The sequence below is a fragment of the Panthera leo genome, chromosome A2 (genome assembly GCF_018350215.1).
Source record: "Panthera leo isolate Ple1 chromosome A2, P.leo_Ple1_pat1.1, whole genome shotgun sequence".
Classification (NCBI taxonomy): Eukaryota; Metazoa; Chordata; class Mammalia; order Carnivora; family Felidae; genus Panthera; species Panthera leo.
Window position 1 is genome coordinate 165,469,138 of NC_056680.1, and position 23,574 is coordinate 165,492,711.

Sequence of the window (23,574 nt, forward strand, 5' to 3'; positions counted from 1 at the left end):
AAGCGCACGGGGCGTCCCGTTGACTTTTCCACAAAACCCACCAAGTGGGGGCCTGGGCCAGAGGTCTCCAGGACTCAGCGTGCCCCCCACCTCCCCTTTGGGGGGGTTTCCTCCTTCCAGAATGTCAGTGATCACCCATCACGCCTTCGGTAACGAGAACATCGCTCCCCCTCAGACGATCTGCTTATTCATTTAGGGTCTGTCCTTGTTACGAAAACCCTCTGTAGGATTCAAATTGATTATCTAGTTCTAATAGATCATGGGCTTCCCGGAACCAATAGAGATGTTGTTTGTGACTACCAATAATTATTTTCTTATTAGTGTAATTAAAGATCTCATTCTTTCCTATCTAGTAGCGAGGGGAAGTAAACCTTCCAATTATCTACACTTTTGAGCTCTTTTTTTTTTCCCTTCAAAATATCTCTAATTATCACTCTTGCTACAAGTATAATCAACTTGCATAAATGAGATTCTATTCTTAGCCGTGGGTTAGCTATCCCCATCTTTTTTCTAGCACTTTGTATGTTATGGTGACAAATCCTAAGCTAACACATCTATCCGACATGCAGCCCGAACTGGAAGGACCGCAGAATTCGACACGGGTCTAAACACGGGAGAGCAAAGAGGAGTTACTCTGCCACGTGCCCGGCCCTGCTCCCCTGTCCGGCTACTACTGGCCTTATGCTGATTATCCGGACGCGGCCGTGTTTCTCCGTCTGCTCCTTGCCCATCCCAGCGATTGTCCTGTTTGAGAACCTGGAACTTGTCATCTGTCCCTCCAATTCACCCAACGCCAAGCGTGTGCTGGGCTCTGTCTCCGGGGTCTTGGGTGCTGGAAAGGGGGGGGTGGTGGATGGTCTTCCCTCTCACTCACAGGGGCTTATGAGAGAAAGCGTCTGTCCAAACACGGGCCGTGCAGAACCGAGTGCTTAGGAATCACGGATGGAAACGGGCTGCCGGGGCTGGGGAGGATCTGGGGGGCTAGGCTGGGCGGGGCCACGGGAGGAGGAATGATCTCGGTCCCCGGCACACGTGGGCCCCCTCCGTCCCTCCCGACACTTGCAGCCCTGGGTCCCAGCTCATCCCCAACACCACCGACCACGACCGCAGGGTGTTTGCCGAGTTCATGGCTCTTCCTTCTGCACGAGAGGAGAACTAAACCCGAGCAGCCTAGAAGTCCTCTAGCACTAGAAGTTTCAGGACACTGCCACTGGCGTTGTGTGGCCAGGGCTGGTCTGAAGGACGATGGCCAGTCTTCCAAATAGAACTGACGGCCCTCAGCCGCACGGCACCTGCTACGGCCTCTGGGAGTTTCTGCCTTCTTGTCACCTTGTAGGGGAGACCCCTTCCTGTCTGCTTTATGCCCCGGGATGGAGGGCGGTCTGGATCAGGTCCATCCGGTGTGGTGCTGCCGTGGCACAGGCCGTGGCCTGACGCCCGCACCCCTCTTCTCGTGCCGATGGGCGTTCTCTGCTGGAGCAGGGGCACCTCCGACGGTGCAGCCGCGTGGCCTATAATTAGGGGCGGCCTGGGGTCACTGGACCCGCCGGCCAGTCAGGCCTGGGGGAGCGGCACAGCATCAGTCACATCTCAGGCAGGATTCTTGTAGCTGGAAGGCGTTCATCGCCGCTTAAACGGCTGTTGTTAAATCAGGCTCCCGGCAGATCAGTTCCCCCGGCTATTTGAGGGCGCTGAGCTCGGTGACTTCATCATTTTGCCGCGTCCTCAAGTGCGCTGTTACATAAGCACTCAGCTGTCTCTGCCCTGCACCGTGTTTACATTTCAGTCCTGCCCAGGGCCGGGAGGCGGGCGTCTGCCTGGAAACCCCGGAGCTCTGGCCGAGGACCCCCACCTCATCCTTCGCCCGGGCCGGGAGTCTGGTTTCCATGGTGACCATCTCCGTGCAGCCCTGAGTTCTCGCCTCCCTCACGTCTCCCTGCGGTGGGAGGACAGTGTTCCTGGGGGGACGAGGCCGCAGGGGGGCAGTTCAGCGCCGCATCCTGGCCGAGGTTCCTGGGGCTTGGACCCGGGGCGCCACCAGCGACGGACACGGACTTTGCCTTCGGCTCGGTGCCCCAGGCCGGGGGTCTGGGCTCCGGGTGTCGAGGCTGGTTCCTCCTGAGGCTGGGGAGGGGGGTCACTGGGCTCTGGGCGCCCTCCTCGGCGGGCTGGTGGCCCTCATCGTCCCCTCGTGGCTCTCTCCCTGCACACCTCTGTGTCCAAAGCTCCCTTCTGAACACGGATGCTGTTGTGTTGGGTTAAGACGGCGCTGATGGCCCTGTCTTGAGTGGCAGCGCCTGCACAACCCTCTTTCCGAAGGGGCCGCGCTCTGAGGGGGGAGGGGCCACGGACCTGGGGAGACACAGTGCCTGCTGGCTGGGGGAACATTCCGAGGGATAGACCTCCAGTCACCACTCCTGTGGCCGCGCCTCTAACCTCAGACGATCTCCGCCCTTCCTGGGGTGGCTACTTAGGCGCGTGACCCGGCCCCGACATTTCCTCTGCTGGGACCCGGACGAGACTCGGCTCACCTGCTTTTCACCTGGTCCTCACAGGACACGTGCCACTCGCTGTCTCCCTGCCATCCACCTGGCGTCCTGGGCTCTCCCTCCACATCCGGCCTCTGTTTTCTTTTACCAGCCTGCTGGGACCTGCCCTGGGCATCCCTCTGGGTCTGTGTCTGTCTGTGTCTGTGTCTCTGTCTGTGTCTGTCTCTCTGTCCCCACATTCGTGCGGTCAGCGCATCTGAGCTCGCCTCTGACTCAGTTGAACCCCTTGTCCCTCCACACGCCCCACCGGGTCTCTGCTGCAGCAGCCGCGGCCCCCACCCTCCCCTGTCTTCCGCATCCCCACCCCTCGGCCAGACTGCGCTCGAAGGCGTGTCTGTGCATCTTTCTTCTTGGCCTGTGCTCCCCCCGGGGCCCCTGCTATTGCACCCTCTACCTGCCCGCTGCCCGAAGACCTCCGGGGCCTGCCGCCCCAGCCACCCACTTCCCAGAGCCCACCTTCTGCCCCTGCGCCCCACCCCTGCGAGCCCAGCTTCAGCCGGCTTTGTCCGCTTGCTGACTGACATCCGGGGGACCGTGAGCTCCTTGAGGGCCAGAACAGACCCTATTGGGCTCGTGCATCCCAGCCTCTGAACAGAGCATGCTGGCATCCTCCATAGGACTGAACACAAATGGGGCTTCTTGTCTGGCTCGTGGCGTCAGGCCTGGCCCAGCCCAACACGGTACCCAAAAGAACACGCTAAGAATCAGACCAGGGCCGTCTGGGTCTATTTCTGCTGCCTGAAAGGTCTGTGGAGGATGTGGCGAGGGCAGAAAACGCCCACAGCATCTGGCCAGACGCTCGGGGCGGGCTGAGCTGGCTGGCTTCCGAGCCGGCTGCCCCGGGCACGGGTTCGGGCTCAGGGACGCTCTCTGTGACCTGTGCGAGGACGTGCTCTCTGCCTCAGGTCCTGCACTTGCAAAGTGGGGACGATGTCGGGAGCGGCTGCGTGGTGCCCCCAGGAGGAATGAGCTGAGCACGTGCCACACCTGGGGGACCGGCCCTGGGCCCCCACACGGCAGCCGCTCTCGGAGACGCCACTCTCCGGGGGGGGCGGGGTGGAGGTCCACGTTCCGCATGCTTCCCTCGCAGAGCCGTGGACACCCGTGGATCGGGACACGGTGTCGCGGTGTTGACTCAGCCTCCTGATACCGCGTCTCCCTTGGTTTGCGAAACCTGCTGTGGCTGTTCCCTTTCCAAAAGGCTGGAAGGACTTTGTCCTCGTGTGTTTCTAAGCCGTACTTGAAGGCGCTGCTCGGTGTGACCACAGAACTCTGGCCACCACTCCTCCGGGCAAGTTATCGTTCTGTTTTGTCTTGTTCTGTGTCTTGAGAGAAATCTGCAAGTTGTCGTTTTGTTAGAAGATGTACATTATGCTCCTGGGCAAGCTTTCTGTTTTGCCTTTGCTACCGGGAAGCTCAAGGCCCGGCTGCAAAGAGAGCGGGCCTCCCCTGGTGTTGCTGCCAGGATCCACGTTCTCGAGGTGGCTTGTCTTGTGCCCTGGGAAGCGTTAAGAAGGGAATTATCCAGGCTAACGGGCTAGATCCCCCCTCGTCTCAAACAGGAAGAGGTTTCTTTCAGGCCTCCCCTGCAACGAACGGTCTAATCTCAAACCTTCACAAGTCCCTTCTAACTTTTATCAGACTCAACAGAACTGGACAATCCTTTGTAAATACGAAACTGGCTTAGTATGTTTCGGCTTTACAATGCAACATTTGAAAAAAAAATCGGTAAGATCCAGGGCTTAGACATTTAAATCCTATGCAAATAATTATGGCGAACGTATGAATCAGAAAAATGCGCTTTGAGTTGGGCTGGCCGCTCCTTTCAATATTGCCTTTTATTTGAAAATAGGCAAACAGAAAAGGAATTATATCTATTTGCTTTTTCTGTTGAATATTTTAATGGTTTGTTCTGTCTGAGAAAACCTGATGTTTAGCTAAAGTTGACAGAAACCACAAGTGGACGTGTCAAAACAAGCCAGAGAAAGTTACTTTTGATGTGTTTTATTGAGATATCCATGGTACTTTCCAGTCATTTTATGCCAAGAAAGGTAGTTCTTCAGAAAAAAAAAATGATTTCTTTTGAAAACCGCGAGTGTAACTTGTCAAACCTTAAGCGGCATTTAAATCTGTCGCGGGGAAGGTTCTGGAGCGGGCCTCTCTGCCCCCGGCAGGGAAAAGAGAGCCAAGGACCCGACCCCGCGGAACGGAATCACGCGCGCACGAGGCTGTCTATCCACACGCGGAGGGGGTGTGGAAAGTGCGGCTTCTCGGTCGGCGTCTGGAGAGGAGTCTGCGTCCTAAACAGCCCTGCTCCCTCCACCCTGCTGCTCAGCAGCCATGAGCTCTGTCCTGCAGAAGCCCGCAGCTCCCGGGGCCGGGCAGTGGGTGCTCCGTGGGCCCCCGGCTCCCGGGACCGGGCAGTGAGTGCTCCGTGGGCTCCCTGCCCCGGGCGGGTGTGGTGCAGGAGGACGGCAAGGCCCAGCCTGCACCAGGCCCTGGGTCGCAGCACAGACTCCGGGGTTCGTCTGCCAGGACCTGAGCCTCCCAGGACCCGTTCGTCTTCCAGGTCCCCGGGCCGGGTGGACTTGACGTGAGGCAGCGCACACGGAGTGTGGGAACGCGCTTTGCACCCTGACGCGGAGGGCTGTGACAGGTCATGGCCCTGAGAGGGGCCTGGTCTCCACTCCTGCCCCGCCCCCACCAGCGAGCCTGGCAGAGGGAATCCTGCATAGACACACTGACCGCACACACATGAAATATGTACTTTCCTAGGCACCGGGGTTTTCAAAAGGTGACTTCAGAAACAGTCCACAAATACAAAGACAATGGGGAGGGAGGTGTTTTCAGATTAGACAGAAACCACATGAAAGTGGCCCCAGGAATTGGGACGAGGTTTGAACTTGACTCAGCAGTGGGTGGGGGCTGATCCGAGAGGGAGAGCCGGATCCGAGGGCAGCCAGGAAGCAGGGGTGGGCGGCGCCCAGAGGGGAGAGCCCGGAAGCCCCCTCCCCACGGCCCCGTCCCCCACCTGGGCCTGTCTCCCCCGGGATGGTGGGCAAAGCGTGTCTCCGTGGGCCTGTGCGGGTCTTGCCACCAGGGGCTTCGAGGACTCGGGGCGCATTGCCCTAGAAAGCACGCATGGGAAGGAGGGAGGCAGGCCCAGCGGGCTGACACTGTGCCCAGGTCACAGGAGGGGAGTCTGGCTCCTTCCTTCGGGGCTTTGGTGGCCCCTGAATTCGGCCATCAAGGGTCTCTAAGGGACAATGGCACGAGGGCGGTGAGAGCAGGGAGGACGACCTCCTCTGGGCAAATGTGTCATCCACGCACACAACGGAACAGCGACCCCACGTGCGTGTGCAGGTCCCGAATGTCTGGCACGTGACACACAGGGCCCACACGCAGGCCAGCCCCGGCCGGAGCGACGTTCTCCCCGCTGGGGTCGCCCGGGCCCTCGTTCGGTGCTGGTGGGTCTGACACACTGGACGTGGGCAGTGTGAACACGTGACGTCACTCCGTGTCCCGTGTGAGGTCAGAACGTCAGCGGAACCCAGCTGACCGTCCGTCCGTCCCTCCCGCGAGACGTTAGTGTGCACTTGCTCGGCTGGGGACCAGACAGCGCCTTGCAGGTTCCGTCCTGTCTGTAGCTCCCCATTGTGCCCCCACGAGAGGAGGAAGTCCCGGATCCGGGGACCGTCCGCGGAGTCTTTGCTGGTCCCCAGGGCGGGCAGGCTGGCCGTGGGGGCCCCAGCTTCTGCCCTCGTCACTCATGCTTTCTCCCGGGGAGACTCGAGGCAGGCTGTCCCCCAAGGCTGGTCTCTGCTGGGGGGCCGGCTCCTTCACGGCTTCGGGACCTTCCAGGCCAGGCTGTGTGGCATCTGGGCCGAAGGAACAAAGGACACCCAGATGTGACTGTGTTCTCCCCGCCCGTGCGGGACGCGCAGAACGGCTGGAAATCGGGGCGAGGGGGGTTTGGAGCCTCCAGGAGCTACCCCTCCGGGAGAGCGGTACTCTCAGAGACGCCTGGGAAGGGACCCCCCCAAGGGGCTGGAGGGAAGGGAGGCCGGCGGGTGGACGCGTGAGCCCTCAGCCGGTGTCGCCGAGAGAATCGGGCTGCCACCGGGCCACAAGTCGGGATCTGTGGACGCTGAGCCTGGGGCAGGCTGGGTCACCCTAAAGAAATGTGCCGTGTGAGATTTTGTTATTTCTCTAGTTTGCTCTTTTCAGCCGGACTTGGGGTCCTGAGGATTTCCTCACGGCTAAGGAACGACGCGCTGCGGCGAAGGAGGGGGCGGAGAACAGCGTCCCGTCCTGTCCTCCGCCTCGTGACTGACACTTGCAGACAGGCCCTCAGCCGCGGGGGAGGCTGGCTGGCTGTGCTGGACTCGGATCGGCCTCCCCGAGCCGGCGCCCTGCGTCGGCCCCGCAGGAGGAGGGGAGACGGAGCGCGTCCTGGGTCCCGCACGTGGCCAAGAAGAGCTAGTGGGTTTTGCAGTTTCGCCTGTGCTTCTCTTTTGGGATTTCGTTAGTGTCTACTGATCACAGACACAGTGTGCCGCAGAGGGTCCCCCGGTGCGGGGTGGGGGGCATTCTCGGGGCCTCTGCCTTCGATCTGGGGACACTGCTTTGTGGCACTGACACCACCGGTGGGCTCCTGACTGGGCCTCCCTCGTCGGTCGGCCGCATGCTTGCTCTTGGTCCTGGGTGCCCCTCGTGCCCGCTCCATGCCGCTCCCACGGGGGGTGCCCTGCCACGGCTCCCGGGGCCTCCCTGCCGGGCCCTGACCGCTGTTCACAGGCTCCCACCAGACGCCCCACCCGGAAGCCCCACGGGCCCCTCCGAGTGGTGACGGGACAGGACCCCTTCCTTCACGCCGTCTCGCCCCCACCGTCCTGCCCTCTGCTCGGACCGTTGTCCGCCCAGCTGGGCCCACCAGCCGTGGCGTCAACCCTGATGCTTCCCGTCCACCAGGCGTCAAGGATGGAATGGGTCCTGCCTCCAGTGCCTCCTGCGTCCAGGCTACTGCACGGACCCTGCTTCCCTCATCTTCCTCAGGTGGCCTCTTACTGACTCGTTCAGAGCACTGGAACAGCCCAGAATGGTGTTAGCCACGCACCTCTCCTGGGGACTGTGGACAGGGATCCCGGCTCACCTCCCCGCACCACAGGGCCGTGCCTGGGGCCCGGCACACGTCCCACGTAAAAGTCCGGGGTGGCCATCCAGCTGGGGCGAATTCTCCAGGGGGGTCCTCGGCCCTGAAGGCGGTGTTGGGGGCCACCCCTGCGTGCCGATGCGCGGGCACACGCCCCTCCAACAGGGCCTTCCCAAGCTCTTTCCAGGCCACGGTGCATGAGGACATCAAGATATCCGTGCCACGGGAGGCAGTAAATGGTGAGGTCACTTCTGTTGGAGCCCCTGGCACGGCCGTGCCTCATTCCCAGCGCTCCTGGGTCCCCCTCCCCAGCCCCCCGCAGAGCACAGGGAGGGGTTTCTCTAGCGGGGCTGGTCTGGGGAGGAAACCGGCCACATGTCACACCGGGAGCCCCGGGGGCGTCAGATCTGACAGCCAGGAGAGCCGGATGCGGGGACACCCGTCTGCACCCCCGACCCCCCGGGCGGGGAGTCCTGGGGGCTCGGGCAGCTCCACAAGCTCTCCACTTCCTCTGAAGGACGAGGGGGGCCGGATCCTCGCAGACGCCCCGCCCTGCCCTCCACCCTCTCTGCCCTCTCTTCCTCCTCATTCCAGCGGGACATGACCTGTCGCCCTCTGCTTCCCGGGGAGGCGAGGGTGCACGCTCCCGTGTCCCCGCGGCCGCTGCCTGCACCCGTCCACCTGTGTCTCCATGGCTCTGTCCCTATTTGTCCCCGTGATTTCCACCTGGGAGGCGGCTCAGCGGGTTGACTCTCCAACCAGCTTTCAGCCTTTGCAGTTAACGCTGCTACCCTGGATTGAGGGCTCAGACTCCTTTCACACCATCACATGTGAAAGTGCGTTTTTGCCTAAATGACACTGTGGGGCTCTCACCAGGCGCCTGGTACTTTCTGCTAAGTCGAGCGGCCGGCGCCCTGCCCCGCGGCTCCCTGAGGGCGGCTGTGTGTACACGGGCCTGCCCGCCAGCCGGGCCCCTCTCTGAAAAACCCAGCCTCGCACCCTGCTTGCATGAGGGTGTGTCACATGTGTGTGCGGGGCTGAGCCTGGAATGATTAACACGTGTGCGATGACTTGTGTGGGGTCGGGGCGAGGCCCACGGCAGCCGGACATGGAATCAAGTTTGCATCTGCCGGTGTGCTGGCGTGTGACCCCCGGTCACGGCTTTGAGGACACGCAGGGCCCGCGTGGCTGTGGAGGGTCGGTAAGCGCCATCAGGCAGGGGGGAGGTGGGAGCCCAGAGCGGCCCCCGCTGTGCCCCTGGCCTGTCAACAGTCCCGCGGGTCACAGGGAGACCTCACTCGAGTCCACAGCTGGTGGGGACCAGGAGTCACCGAGGCCCCGAGGGGAGCCCTGCGGGTATCTCACTGAGAACCGGGCCCTCCTCCCACCCGTCTGTTCCACAGCTGAACACAGAGGGAGGGGCCCTTTCCCTCATTTCCAGAAACGTCCAGCAGTTTCCTACTGGCTTTACCTGGGCTGGAGTCAGCCCTGTGCAGAGGGAGGGCCATGGATGGGAAGGCGGGGCCGAGGCCTGGTGCCAGGGCTGTGGTATCCCTCAGCCTGCGGGCGCTGCCCTGTCCCCAACGTGGATCCGCGGCTGGGACTTCCAAGGTCACCACCTGGTGGAGAAGAGTCTGACCCGCCCGCCTCGGGAGCCCCCTGCGTGGGGACACTGGCGTGTCGGGCTGAGCCGGGGACCCACCTGCCCCCCGCCCTCCCCGAGCACCGCGCCCTCCCCAGGAAAGGGGAGGGCACCTCTCCAATGGCCACGTTCAGGATCACCCTCGGGCCTGAAGATCCTCACGCACGCGGGATCACACTCAGGTGTGAAAACCTTTTTGGGCTCATCTTAGGTTTGCACACGGCTGGAAGCCGTCACGTGGAATGACGGACCGCAGGGCCCTGGGCAGCCTCACCAGCAGGAGCAGGTGCACGGGGCAGCCCCTGTCACACCCGCCCCACGGGTCGCGCCCTCTGTGGGATGGCACGTGTATCCCTCCCAGGATACAGGGAGGGACCAGGAGCCCCCTCCCCTTACTGCTGAGCGGGGCTCCGTGGGCTTGGACCACGGCCTGGTTAACTGAGGACGTCTTGGCCACTCCCGGTTGGGGCCAAACTGCCCTGAACACTCGCCTGCCGCTTTGTATGTGAACGGCATGCGCATGTTTTCAAGGACGTGAAATGCTAGAAAAATCCCTAAGTAAGTCATGATCAACACAGGGCCAAGCTCACCAGCGCAGCACCGGGTGAAGGCCGCCGTTCCTTGGGCTCCCACAGACCTGCTTTGTTCTTGCTGGATGAGGAGCTCACTACCCCGAGCCTGGACTTCTCTTCTGTGAAAGAGGGGCAGTGACAACAGGGGCTTTGCAGCTGCTTGTTCAGATTAAGTGGGCCAGTTTGTGTCAGTGCTTAGCGCGTGTCCCGGGAAGTGGGGGCCAGTGTCATCATCACCCAGAATGTCGATGGGGCTCACCCCTCCCGCCTGCTCCAGGCGGCTCTGGTCCTGTCCACGCCCACCTGACTTCCTGCCCCCTGACCGCCCCCTCACCAGCGAGCCCCCCTTCGCGCCTCCCAGATGACCTCCCGCCGGAGATTCCTGAGCTTAGAAAACGTGTTCTTACTCATTTTATGAATGTTCTTATCAAAAAGCATCACCCATTCAACTTGACTTTATGAGCAGGATTATTTCCTTTTTCTTCCTAAAGAAAAGACGCCACCTTGCCAAGGTAGGGACGTTTTTATGGTTCATTCAAACCCAGATGTATCGTTTTAGATTTATAGGAAGCACGCCCCGTGCCAAACCCTTATGGCGTGTGTACGAAACAAGGGGGTCAGGCTCAGCAGCAAACCCTTCCCAGCCCTGGGCCCTCGGTGCCTGTCTTCCCGCGCGTGGCAGAGAAGGGGCTGCTGGGAGAAGGTCCTGGGGGAAGGTCGGTCCGGCTGCTTAGGCCGTGAGGCGCCAAGGGCCTGCCGGAGGCTGCAGGCTGTGAGGAGGGCACCCGGGTAGTGACTGCTAGGGAACGGGGTGCACCCGGCCCTGCAGACAGCCGGCCCCGTGCAATTGTTCTCTCCGGTGCCGCCCCCGGAACGCAGCCCTTCCTGTACCCTGGAGAGGAGGCCTGGGGCCTCTGTGCGGGGCAGAGAACAGGGGCACCAGGAGCCGTGTCTCTAATTACGGTCGGAGGCTCCCCAGCGACGGTGAGGCCAGGCCGGTCTCCCGCTCCTCTTTAACAAGACTCTGAAGCCGAAACTGCCCGTTGGCCAAATTGAGGTGGTTGTTCCAAAGGACACATTTGCGAGGGAATGGGGGAAGTCAGAGGGTCTTGAGCTGCCCCCTGGTACTTTTCTATTTTAGCATCTTTTTACAGTAACGTTGGCAAAGTGCGACAGCGACTCGGGTCAGTGCAGTTGCGTAGGGAGGGCCTAGAAACTTCTGCCCCGGCACTGGCTAGCAGCTGCAGAGTCAACTCCCTGCGGAGGGGCGGGGGTCCAGAACGGGACGCTGCAGCCTGCAGGGCGGATAGACCGAAGGACTGGATGGAGGGGCCGCCAGTGAGGTGTGTCCCCGCCCCGCCTCCCCGTGCTCATCCCTCTTCGTCAGCTCTCCGTTAGGGAAGACGGTGGGTGGCCTGGTTCTTTGCACACCTTCAGCTGGCCTCTGGGGGCGAGAGCTCAGGGGACCCGTGTCTAACACAGGCCCTGAGAAGCCATTTCCTGCAGCCCCTTCTTTTTGCAGATGGAGAATCTTCCAGCCCAGCGCCAGAACATAAGCCTGCGAGCCACGTTCCCAGGTTGGGCTGCTCGACGGGGCTCCCCCGGCCCAGGCATCCACCTTCGTGGAATTCCAACAGTCCCCGGGAGTGCCGGCCCCTTGGGGGCGTGGCTGTCACGGTCCCCTCGGCGTGGGTTCCTCTTCCCTGACGAGGGAGGGAGCGATGAATCGCTTCCTGCATACCTTGTGCTCTGTGCTTCCAACAAGGACGACTGGGGGCACGAGGAAGGTAGACGGGGCAGAGGGCCAGCTCGGTGACAGACCGGGGCAAGCATAGTGGTGAGTCAACCCCTGTTGTCTGTGCTCCACCGGATCTGTCGTCCCCGTGTGACGACCAGGGAAACTGAGGCACAGTAGTTAAATAACCTGCCGAGTCAGGGCACCTGCGGGTGTCCACAGGGAGCATCCTGGGGGGTGGGGGTGGGGGAGGCTGCTGCCGCCTCCTGGTGTCGGTGGGACACGTGTAGGTGGACAGTGCATGTCCTCGGCGAGACAGTGGCACGTCCCTCCCAAGAGCGCTGTCTGTGGTGGGTTTGGAAACACCCTTGCTCGCCGCCGTGCTCAGGAGACAGCCTTGGACGGCCAGCGCGCTGCCCCTGTCAAGCACAGAGCCCTTCGGGACTTCCTCCCGTGGCCAGGGATGCTGTCCCCACCTCACTGCGCCAGCTCGGCCTCTGCGGGGCCGCCCTTCTGTTCCAGTCCCTACGTCTGTCCTGAGGCTTCCTCTCTCATCTGTGGCCCCGCGAGTCCAGAGGAAGCCTGGCCCCACTGCCGCCAGCCTGCCCCCTGTGTGCTTCCCCTCCCGTCTCCCCTGCCTGTGCCTCGTGGGAATGAGGGCTCTCACTGCGTGCCTCCGCCAGTCCCTAGCTCCCCAGCAGTTGCACCGAGGAGGACGCCGTCCCCTCGGAAACACTGTGTCCGGTCAGTCACCCGCTCTTCCTGAACGCTCTGTCTTCAGGGACACCTGTCCCTCCTCCTGCTCCACCAGCTTTGCTGGCTGTCCTGCTGACTCAGTAGTTTTCACACATCGTTTTGAACAGGACCCTTGGCACTCCTAAAAATGATTGAGGACCCCAAAGAGTTTTTGCTTATTCCATCCGAAATTGAACATGAAAAAAATTTAAAAACACTTATCGGTTCATTTAAAAATAAGAGTCATAACAAGTTTATAGTTTTGGCTTTTACGGTGGTGCGTCCCATCTGTTTTGAGCGAATTTCTGATTATGGGTGAGGTAGGGGTTCGGGGTCATTCTTTCGCATGTGGCTGTCCCACTGCCTCGGCACAGTTTGTTGGAAATCGGCCATTCCCTATGGAATTGTGTCAGGATCCTGCTGAAGATCTGCCGACCACAGATATGAGGTCCAGTGCTGGACTCTCAGTTCAATTTCGCTGATCTATACGCGTTGAGCGGGTACCACACTATCTTGGTTACGGTAGCTTTGAAGTAGCTGTTAAGTCAGGAAGTGTGAATTTTTCGACTTCCTTCTTTTTCAGGACTGTCTAGACTATTATGGGTCTTTTTCATTTCCAAATGAATTTCAGGAGCAGCATGTCAATTTCTCTAGAAAAAGGCATCTGCGGTATTTACAGGAATTGTGTCGAGTTTGTATATCAACCCGGGGAGCTTTGCTATCTTCACAAAGTGAGGTCTCCCCATCCATGACCATGGATGGCCTTTCTTTTATTTAGGACCTTAATTTCTGTTGACAATGTCTTATAGTTTGGGGGTGGAAGTTATGTGCTTCCTTTGTTACATTTCTAACATTTATTCTGAGTATTGTATGCGTTTCAATGCTCTCATAAGCAGAACTGCTTTCCTAATTTCTTAATTTCCCATTGGCCATTGCAAGTGTATAGAAGCATAATAGATTTTTGCATATTGATTTTGTATCCTACAACTGTGCTAAACCCACTTATTACTAGTATTTTTTAATTTTTAATAATCAAAAATTTTAATTAGAGTTAAGGCAATAGAAAAATGTTTCATAACCCACTACATATATTAATTGCCATGTTAATTATCTATATAGGTACTATTAAAATTTATTTATTTTTGTTGATTACTTTTAATACTTTATGTAGTGGATTCATTAAGATTTTCTATATACAAGATCACGTCATCTGTGACAAGAGATAGTTCTTTTCCAAACTATTCTAAAAGAAAAATTCTAATCCTTTTCTTCCTTCTTTCTTCCCTCCCTCTCTCCCTCCCTCTGTTCCTTCCTCCCTTCCTTCCTTCCTTCCTTCCTTCCTTCCTTCCTTCCTTCCTTCCCTTTCTTCCTTCCCTCCCTCCCTTACCTCTTCCTTCCTTCTTTCCTTCCTCCCTCCCTTTCTCCCTTCCTTCCTTCCTTCCTTCCTTCTTTTCTTCCTTCCACCTGTAATTTTGTTTTCTGTGATTTCTTTTTCTGATTCAGTATCAGGGTGATATTAGCCACACAGAACAAACTTTTGAAATAGATTTTGAAACAATATTTGTAGAATAGTTTGTGAATAATTGATATGAATTCTTTAAGAAATATTCAATACAATTCACTAGTGAAACCATCTGGTCCTGGGCTTTTCTTTGCCGGATGTTTTAAAATTACTAATCATATCTCTTTACTTGTTGTAGGTCTGTTCAGAGTTTTCGTTTCTTCTTGAGGAAGTGTTGATAATTTCTACCTTTCTAGCAATTTGTCCACTTTGTCTAAATTATCTAATTTGTTAGCATGCAGTTGTTCATAGCACTATCGTATAATACTTTCTACTTCCACAAGATTGGGGTAGGGATGTCTCTCTTTCATTCCTGATTTTAGTAATTTGAGTCTTCTAGCTAACAGTTTGTCCATTTTATTGATCTTCACAAAAAGTTAACTCTATTATTTTTTTTACTCCTTATGTATTTCTGGTAAGTCCCTACTATTTCTTTCTCTATTTGCTTCAGATTTAGTTTTCTCTTCTTTTTCTAGGATCCTACCATGAAAAGTTATGTTATCAGTTTGAGATCTTCTCTGTTTGTCAAATTTATTGATTTATTTTTAGAGAGAGAGACAGAAAGTGCGAGTGGGGGGGGGCGAGGGAGGGGCAGAGAGAGAGGGAGGGAGAGAATCCCAAGCAGTCTCCCCATTGTCAGCACAGAGTCTGACATGGGGCTTGATCCCATGAACCATGAGATCATGACCTGAGGTGAAATCAAGAGTCAGACACCTAACTGATTGAGCCACCCAGATGCCCCTGAGATCTTCAGTTTTAATATAAGTAGCTATAGCATTAAATTTCCCTCTAAGTACTGCTTTAGCTGCATTTTGGTAGCCTACATTTTGGTAGGCTATCTTTTTTACTTCCAGTCATATCAAAGTAGTTTCTAATTTCCCTTGGGATTTCTTCTTTGACTCATTTGTTATTTAGAATATGTTGTTTAATATCCACATAATTTTTAATTTACCAAATTTCTTTCTGTTATTGATTTTTAATTTCATTCCATTGATATTGGAGAGCATACTTTGTATGATTTATATCCTTTAACATGTACCTGAGCTTGCTTATGGTTTTGGATGTCATCTATCTTGGAGAATGTATTGTATGTGCCTGAAAAGAATGTGTATTCTGGTGTTGTTGAGCATTCCATAGACATCTGTTAGGGCCACTTGATTTACACTGTTGTTTAAATCTTCTATTTGCCTGTTGATCTGCCTTGTTGTTCTATCATTCTTGAAGGTGGAAGTCAAAGTTTCCAACTATTATTGTGGAATTTTCTATTTCTTGCTTCAATTCTGTTAGTTTTTATTTCCCATGTTCTTAGGTGCATACAAGTTGATGATTCTTATATTACCAGATGCATTGACCCTTTCATCATTATAAAATGTCCCCCTTTGTGTCTAGTAACATTTTAAAATTTTAATTTATTTGACCTGATGTTAGTAAGGCCACCCCAGATTTTTATGATTATTGTTTGCATAAGAAATATTTTTCCATCCTTTTTTCTTTTAACCTAGTTGAATGTTTGAATCTATGTGTAGCTCCTGTGGGAAGAATAGTTAGATCTTTGTTTTTAAATCCAGTTTGACAAGCTGTCTTTTGATTAAATTGTTAATCCATTCACATTTAGTGTTAGTATCGATATGGTTATGTCTACCATTTATGGCTACCATTTAATTTTTTCTCTATGAGCGTGTTCTCCTTACTTCTCTGTTTCTCCTTTGCACTAAGTGATATTTTCTAGTATAACATTATAATTTCTGTAATGAGTTTCACCATATATTTTAAACTTATTTTCTCAGTGGTAGCTGTAGTGCTCATAATATACACCTTAAGTTAGAATCAACTCCAGATTTATACTAAAAGTTCTGGGAGATATTGGGATGTTACTCCTATATAGTCCCCTTGTTATACATATTGCATCTATATGTGTTACAAAAATAACGATGCATTGTTATAATTATCACCTTATATAATTGTATATTTTTTCAAAGAAACCGGAAGAAGAAAGGACAGCAAATATGTATTTTTGATGTTCATTATATTAATCTTCTTATCATTTCTTGTTCTCTTAATTTATTCCTGCAGATTCAAGTTACCATCTGGTGTTATTTTCTTACTTCAATATAGCTTTGCTACCACTCACCTCCTGTGTGTATTGTCAGATATATTACATAGCCATGTTACAGTCCCAACAATACAATTATATCATGTTATTTTATATAATTGCTTTTTAAATTGGCTATGAGAAAAAGGAGAAGATATATGTAATTATACTGTCTTTTATAATTACTAACATAATTACTTTTACCAGCACTCGTGTGTGTGCGTGTGCGTGTGCGTGTGTGTGTGTGTGTGTGTGTGTGTGTATGAATTCAAATTACCATCTGGTGTTACTTGCTTCCAGTCTGAAGAACTTCTTTTAGCCTTTTTTTGTAAGGTGGGTCTACTAGCAACAAATCCATCTGTTTTTGTTTATCTGGAAATGTCTATTTCACCTTCCTTTTTCCAAGATAGTCTTTCTAGATATAAGAGCCTTGGTTGATAGTTTTTTCTTTCAGCACCTTGATTATGCCATCCACTGCCTTCTGGCCTCCATTGCTTCTAATAAGAAGTTAGCTGTAAATCTTACTGGAGTTCTTTGCAAGTGACAAGTTGATTTTTGGTTGCAGATTTCAAGATTTTCTTTGTCTTTCAACATTTTTACTACGATGTGTCTGTTTGTGGCTCTCTTTGCATGCATCCTACTTGAGATTGATGCGTTCCTTAGATTGTGTAGGTTAATATTTTTCACTGATTTGGGGAAGTTTTCAGCCACTATTTCTACGGATATTCCTTGGTGTCACTTCTTTCCTTCCGGTGCCCCCATCACACACGTGTTGGCATGCCATGTGTATTCCACATTTCTCTATGGCCCCATTGCTCTTTCTTCCTTCTTTTCTCTTGAGATTGCATGTGTCTTCCTTCACGTTCACTGATTCTTTCTTCTGCAAGCTGAGATCTACCATTGAGCCCTTCCAGTGAATTCTTCACTGAGCTTATTATATAATTTTCCATTCCAGAATTTCCCTTTGGCTGTTTTTTTTAATAATTTAAATTTCTTTATTGAAATTCTCTACCTGATGAGACATTGTCATTATACCTTCTTTTACTTCCCTAAACACAGTTTCCTTTCGTTCTTTGAACATATAACAGCTGCTCTGAAGTCTTTGTTGAGTCTAACAGCTAAGCCCTTTCAAAAACAGTTTTTGTTGCCCGATTTTCTTTATATGGGTCACGCTGTTTCTTTGCACGTCTCATAATTTTTTGTTGAACACTGGACATATTAGATAATATATTTTAGCAACTCCGAGTACTGAGTCTTTGGTCTGCAGGGCTTGTTAGTATTTGCTTGTTTATTTGTTTGGGGACCTGGCTCACAGTGTGCAACCTCTGATGTCACTCCCCAGAGGGCACAGTCTTGGGCTTGTGTTCAGCCACCCTGGGACGACAGTGGCTTTAGCAGGGCTCTCTCTGACTGTCTCTTTCCCTGTTCTCTCTGTTAAGTTGTCTTCCTCTGTTGGTATCACACTCAGCTCTTAGCCTCCACTGATGCTGACGCATTGCTCTATTGTTTTTGACAAGGCCCCTGGGCATAAACTGCCACAGTCAGGTTCAATTAAATTCAGGCCCCTTTGTGGGGTATTTGGGGCCTGTCTTTGAGCCTTGCTCCAGTCCCAGAAAGGCTCTTAGCTGTCTCTTTCGCTGGCTCTCTCTGGTAAACGACTAGCTAGTCTGTAGTTCACCTTGTACTCATGAAGTGACCGGCCTCTTCTTAATTTCTTACTACCAAAATCTCTGTCATTTCTGACAGCACCTGTAGTTGAACTTCCTCCTGCTCTGTTCCAAATAAAGTCAGTTTCCTTGGAAAGAGCTACAGAGCTCTCTGTTCCTAAGGCCTATCCCTGCCTCCTGGGAAAAAAAAAAACCTCTGCCTCTGCTCTCTAGAACTAAGGGAGGGCACAGTGGCCTGCCTCTTTTGGATGACACCCCTGCTTTACAAGCAGGAAACCGGTGGGGGTGTTGGCCGCTGGTCGTCTTGGCTCGTGTCTCTTGGAATGGAATCTCTGCCTTCCAAGCATGCTGGGGTGAGGGTGATCAGGGCCCATGGCCTTGGTGTGCCACACCTGAGTCACAGGTTTTGAACCATGAGTGGGTCCTTGGTGGAAGAAGAGATCCTCAGACCTCCGAGCTGCTCTTGCCTGGAATATAGCTTTTGCAACACAGAGCTGGGAGAAATCAGAAATGCTAGTGGCTTGGGCCTCGCAGAGAAAACTACAGCCTTAGCCTGACTTCTGGAATATGTATATATGTATATATCTAGCCACATGTTATGCTCGTTGAGTGCGTGTCATAGATGATTAATAAATATTTTCCGAAGGAAAAGTGTCAATGAGTGGGATGAAGAGAAGATCACGAGGGCTCCAGTTTGGGGGTATTTTATGTAGAGTCCAGCAGGTTATCTAATGGGGTGGTATCCTGGCTGAGAGGTTGGGCTGGGTGGACTTCAAGGTGCTTTCGGATGATGAAATTTCATGATTCTAACTATAAACGTGAAACCCATCTGAGCCGCACATTTGAGCAGGCGACTCTACAGCCTGGTCCTGGGCACTGAACAGAAGACGTTCCCCTTGGACCGCCTGCCTGTCTCGGCGTATCCATGTGGGGTTTTCTTACCAGTGGGGGCCACGCTGGGGTTTTGAAACAGCACTCGGGCAGTTATCGAAAGTCTTCGCCTCTGAAGTAATGCTTAATGCTGACATACCACAACGCGTGTGACAGTGACCCGGTGGCACCTCTCCCTGGCCCGCTCCCACAAAAGCTCCTCCTTGGTCACACCAGCACACACTTCACCGGACTTCTTGCACTCTGAGCTGCATTCTCCACCCCCCACGGTGCTTTGTCGCCACATTCACGGAAAGCATGAACCCTGGGAGAAGTGAGCAGCCACTATTTGGTGTGATCGGGGAGGACCCAACAGAGCCCGTTAACAAATGGCCCCTGTTGTCTCAGGGCTGCCAGAAAGACATGTGTTTGTTCACATGCCTTGTTGCTGCTGAGATTAATTCTCTCTGTAAGAGAGGTGTTCCGTCTTGGTTATAGTGAAATGCACAAAAAAATTGCCTTTGAATGGGCAAATGTGTTTTTGTATCTCAGACATCGCATCAAAACAGACTGTGGGTCCTCAAAGATCATCTCATGCGCTCTAGCCCGGGCCTAATGAGTATAGAAAACCACAAATGAGGCTCCGCAAATAAATACGTCTTCACATGGTTCTGCCTCTTTGTTCTTTCCTGGCTGCAGCCAGAAAGAACAGTGAGAAAATTCAGGGCTCTTGTTTATGGCTCCGTTGTGAAACAGAACTGTTATCTCCCGTTAGATCTCCTGCCTTGATGGAGAGCGTCAATATCTAGTAGCACTCGCCCACAACCGTCGTCCATGAAATGAAAAGCGGGATATGTGGAATCCAAGCACATGACCTTCCAGTAACAGGCACTAATGAAATAAGAACAGCTTTCTTGAAACGAATGATCGCGGTGATTAATATGTGTGTCTTGTATCCTAATGAATGAATCAGCTAATTAGTCACCAGCCACCTACACTAATACGGCAGAGGTGTGATGTGGGTTTGGGCAGGGAGGATCTTTGGTTTCTTTATAGATTTCAGGATGCTAGAATATAATGGCGTTTGGAGTCCCGTACTGGAGCCTGGAACAGAATGAGGACATTAGGGAGAAAACAAGTGAATCTAAAAAGAGCCTGTTACTAGAACGGCACTGGTGTCAACGTCTAGTTTTGACCCGTGTATCATGGGTCACACTGGGGGAAGCTGGGTGAGGGGTACACGGGAACTTGCTGGACTAGTTTTGCAACTTTTTCTGTAAATCTAAAAGGATTCCAAAATGAAGAGTTTATTTAAAATATATAACGGCTCTAAAATTCCGCTGGAGGGTACAGTTAATATGATCCCTTCTTCAGTGCGCTCAAGAGTGGAGCAGAACTATCACGTGAACCCGGGGGGTGCAGTCAACAGTCAGGGTCCTCACAGGCTCTGCTTACCGGTCAGGTGGCCGCGGGCAGGTCAGCTTTCCCTGTGGCCTCAGTAGTCTCATCTAGAAAGTGAGACATCGGACTCAGGGTCATCTCTGGAGTTGTCTCCGCTGGACACTCTGTGATTGAATGTGCAACTCACGTATATCTGGGGAGGGGGGCAAAAACCTCTGAAAGGTCACTGTCTTCTGCGGGAATCCAGCTGGTTCCCTTTAAGTGGCAGGAAAAATTAAGATGCTCCAAACCTGCTTGATAGCAGGGAAGAGTGCAAATTAATCCGTTTGAATTGCTAATTGGGGATTTAGTTGGCTGCACCGAGGGCTATGGGATGAAGCCCGGGGTTTCGCTGTCTTCCAAAGGCAGGGAAAAGATTCTCTCTCGGGGGACCCTGATGTCCTCTTATGTGAAATGCAGAAACTGAGAAGAAAGCCAGGAAAGCACTTCGGTTTAGCCCCTCAAAGGGCCGTATCCCAGGCCTGTCCTCCTGTCCTCCAGCGCAGCTCAAATGCTCCCTCACCTTCCATCTACAGGAAGGGTCTGTGATGCGGGTGTTATTTGGGTTAGAGCTGCTACAGCTTTGACCTAGACATCAGCGTAAGGACGGAGCCAGACGCAAGAGCACACGTGCCCCTGGATGCTGGCAGCTGCAGAAGAGCCTCGCAGGCATGGCGAGCTTGGTGGAAAAGTGTAGGCGGCTGTCAGGTGACTCAGGTGTGTCCAGAGAAGATTCTCTCTGCAAAACATCCCCCGCACCGGTCTGCCGAGTGCCCAAGAAGTTCCTTCTTGCTGCTACACTTCTATGGATAAAGGGATTAGTCTCTACTAGGATATCCTTAGGAACCAGAATTTATGAAGTTATCATTTGTCACATGCATTCCGATGTGAATTGATTAGTTCCTTTTCAACACGTGGGCTAGCCAGGAAGATAGTTTGATTGGGAAGGAGGAGGAGGGGGAGGAGGAGGAAAGAAATAATACCTGAGCAACCTGTGCTCCCAGAAGAGGGGGTCGTGGGAGAAGAAGGAGGGTGGCAGGAGCTGGAGGCAGACATCGTGTCCCAGTTGCCGAGGGGGACAGTGCCTCCCTGTGCCCCCACCAGCCTTGCTGGCTGCGGAAGGGGTTCGCATCGGTGTGGATCCAGATCTTAGAAATGTGGGGCGAAGGGTCCTGTGCCGGGGATGTTGGGGAAGCCCTGAGCCACCTGTGCTCTCAGCAATTTCAGGTAGGAAAATATGAATTAAAGTAGGAAGGGACCTTTAATACCTTACAAGTGTTAGTGATGTAATGCCGCCCGTGATCGTCACGGTACAGAGCCCAGTACCTTGGTGCCCTAGTCAGATAAGGGGACAGCAAGCGGGCGAAGAATGGCCCTGGGCACAGTTGAGATGCTGATGAAATTAGTCACGTCCCTTTCCAGCCTCTGTTGGAACCTTCAGGTCCCATTTTGTGTGGTGGTCCAGTACCTTCCCACAAACCGCCAGGGCCCTTGAGCTCCCTTCTGCCCACCGTACAGCCCTGCCTGAACCTCTCCTCCTCACACGGCCTACGAAGCTAACCCATCTCTCGCTCCTTGAGACTTAGCCACCTCCCGTCTCAGCCCTTAAAAACCCGACCTCTGTGCGAGTGAATTTGTCGGACTCATTTAGGTTGCTGTGCTTAGGGCCTTCCAGGCTCCCCCTGTTGGGTTCACCATACAACATTTTAACTTTGTAAAGCATTTTACATCTTTTGTGTTGTTGGAGTTTCACGATATCTCAGTAACTTGCCCAATTGTTGGCAGTAAGAGTGGAGTTCGGTTCAGGGCTCCTGAACTCTGGTGCCCGCCTCTGTCTACAGACCACGTGGTTTCTGCACGTCGAAAAATTCACATATTTGCGTCCTATGAAGGTCCAGTGAGTGATCTTACCCTGGCGCCCTGCGAGATGTTTTGGGGCGGTCAGCGCAGCCTTGGAGAGCCTGGGTCCTTGAAATCATAGCCGGAAGTCAGCTGGCCGTTCTGCCTGCACATTCGGTACTTCCTTCTGCTTCCCCATCTCCAAAGTTGGGCCTCCAGATGGCTTTCGCCACCCTGCCTTCCCTGTGGATTTCACGTCTTGTTTTGCCCATGAGTGGCTTCAGGGTCAGTGCTTTATTTCCCCAAAGAGTGTGCAAGACCACGGAGGGTGAGTGGCCCCTCTTCTGGCTGCACAACCCCAGGGCTGGCTCAGGGCAGGCGCTCGGCCAAACTTGTTGAGCTGAATGGGGTACATGCTGCTGGACGGGTCAGATGAAGACATGCTCCTCCAAAATACAGGGGTGGGGAGAGGTCAATGATGTCCTGGGACTGACTTTTTAACTGACACAGAAATTACCCTCAAAATGGATACTGTGTGTTTTACGGAATCTCTTGGGTAAGCCGTCTGCTGACCCCGTGTTTTAGCAAGTGGGCAAAATTGACCCTTGGAATGCCTCTTTGGGGATGGACTTTGGAATTTCTTTGGATTAGCCTCAACATTGGTGAGTCTCCATCTTCTGAAGGTATACTTGGATTCTGGAAACGGTTAAGTCATTTGGAGCAAATTCTTAGGGGAAAAAAGGTTAATAATTAAGCAGGATGGTGCCATTTTTGAATATATAAACAAACAAGAAATTAACTGACTTTAAAGCAACTAATTGGACATTTCAATATACTTTGTATATTATTTCTTAAAGGAAGGAGGTTCAGTCAGATGTGTCTTTCTTGAAAGGCCAAGTGCTGTGCTGCACTGAGTCACCCAGACATCAATTTGGATGGGCCTCCAAGTATTTGAGGACAAGGGTTTTATCTTTTCACTTGTATCCTTCTCTTGGGGCTCATGGTCAGTGTCCAATAAAAGATTTTTCAACAAATGAATAAATGAATGACCTTGGGTATGTTATTAAAAAATGAGTACAATTATTTTACACCAGTGTGTGTGTGTGTGTGTGTGTGTGTGTGTGTGTGTGTGTGTTCCTTCTTGCCTAATGCTGCATGGTCACAAAAACTTAATGGCTTAAAATAGCAATCAACATTTTTTACCTCTCACTGTCTGTCTCAGTCAGATATTTGGGAAGGACCTGATGGGGCATTTCTCACTTAAGATCTCTCATGGAGTATCAGCCAGGTGCTGGTCAGGCCTCAGGCTCATCTGAAGGTTGGACTGGGGCTGGGTGGCTCACTCCCCAGGCGGTGCCCTCACACAGCTGCCAGGCTGGTGCTCAGACCCTCCTTGCATGGCCTTCCCCATGGGGCTGGTTGAGTGTCTCTGCTGCATGTTGCTGCTTCCCATGGTGAGCCACCCAGGAGACCCAGGCAGGGGCCACAATGCTTTTTATGACCTAGCTTTGATGGTCTCACTCCATCGCGCCTGCCATGTTCTGTTGGTCAAGCAGGGCCAGTCCTGCTTCAGAATAGGAGGCTGCCGCTCTCTCTCCTACTACACCCCATAGGTATCCATTCATTCGACACATGTGTATTTGAAACAAATGTTTTTGATGTTTGTTTACGTTTGAGAGAGAGAGAGAGGGAGGGACAGAGCGTGAGTGGGGGAGGGGCA

The 23,574-nt window shown here is 53.2% G+C and overlaps 1 long non-coding RNA gene across 2 annotated transcripts; it reads right to left on the minus strand.

Moving 5' to 3' along the window:
• Positions 1-5,591: 5,591 nt before the first annotated feature.
• Positions 5,592-23,280, minus strand: LOC122213602. Of its 2 annotated transcripts, XR_006199596.1 has the most exons (5): positions 23,058-23,280; positions 21,927-22,581; positions 9,934-10,034; positions 9,173-9,320; positions 5,592-6,427 (listed from the first exon to the last, which is right to left on the minus strand). It is a non-coding gene; the product is annotated as an uncharacterized LOC122213602 (long non-coding RNA). The 2 variants fall into 2 exon arrangements; XR_006199597.1 differs by lacking the exons at positions 5,592-6,427; positions 9,173-9,320; positions 9,934-10,034 and adding an exon at positions 19,131-19,466 and having other exon boundaries at positions 20,031-22,581.
• Positions 23,281-23,574: the final 294 nt, after the last annotated feature.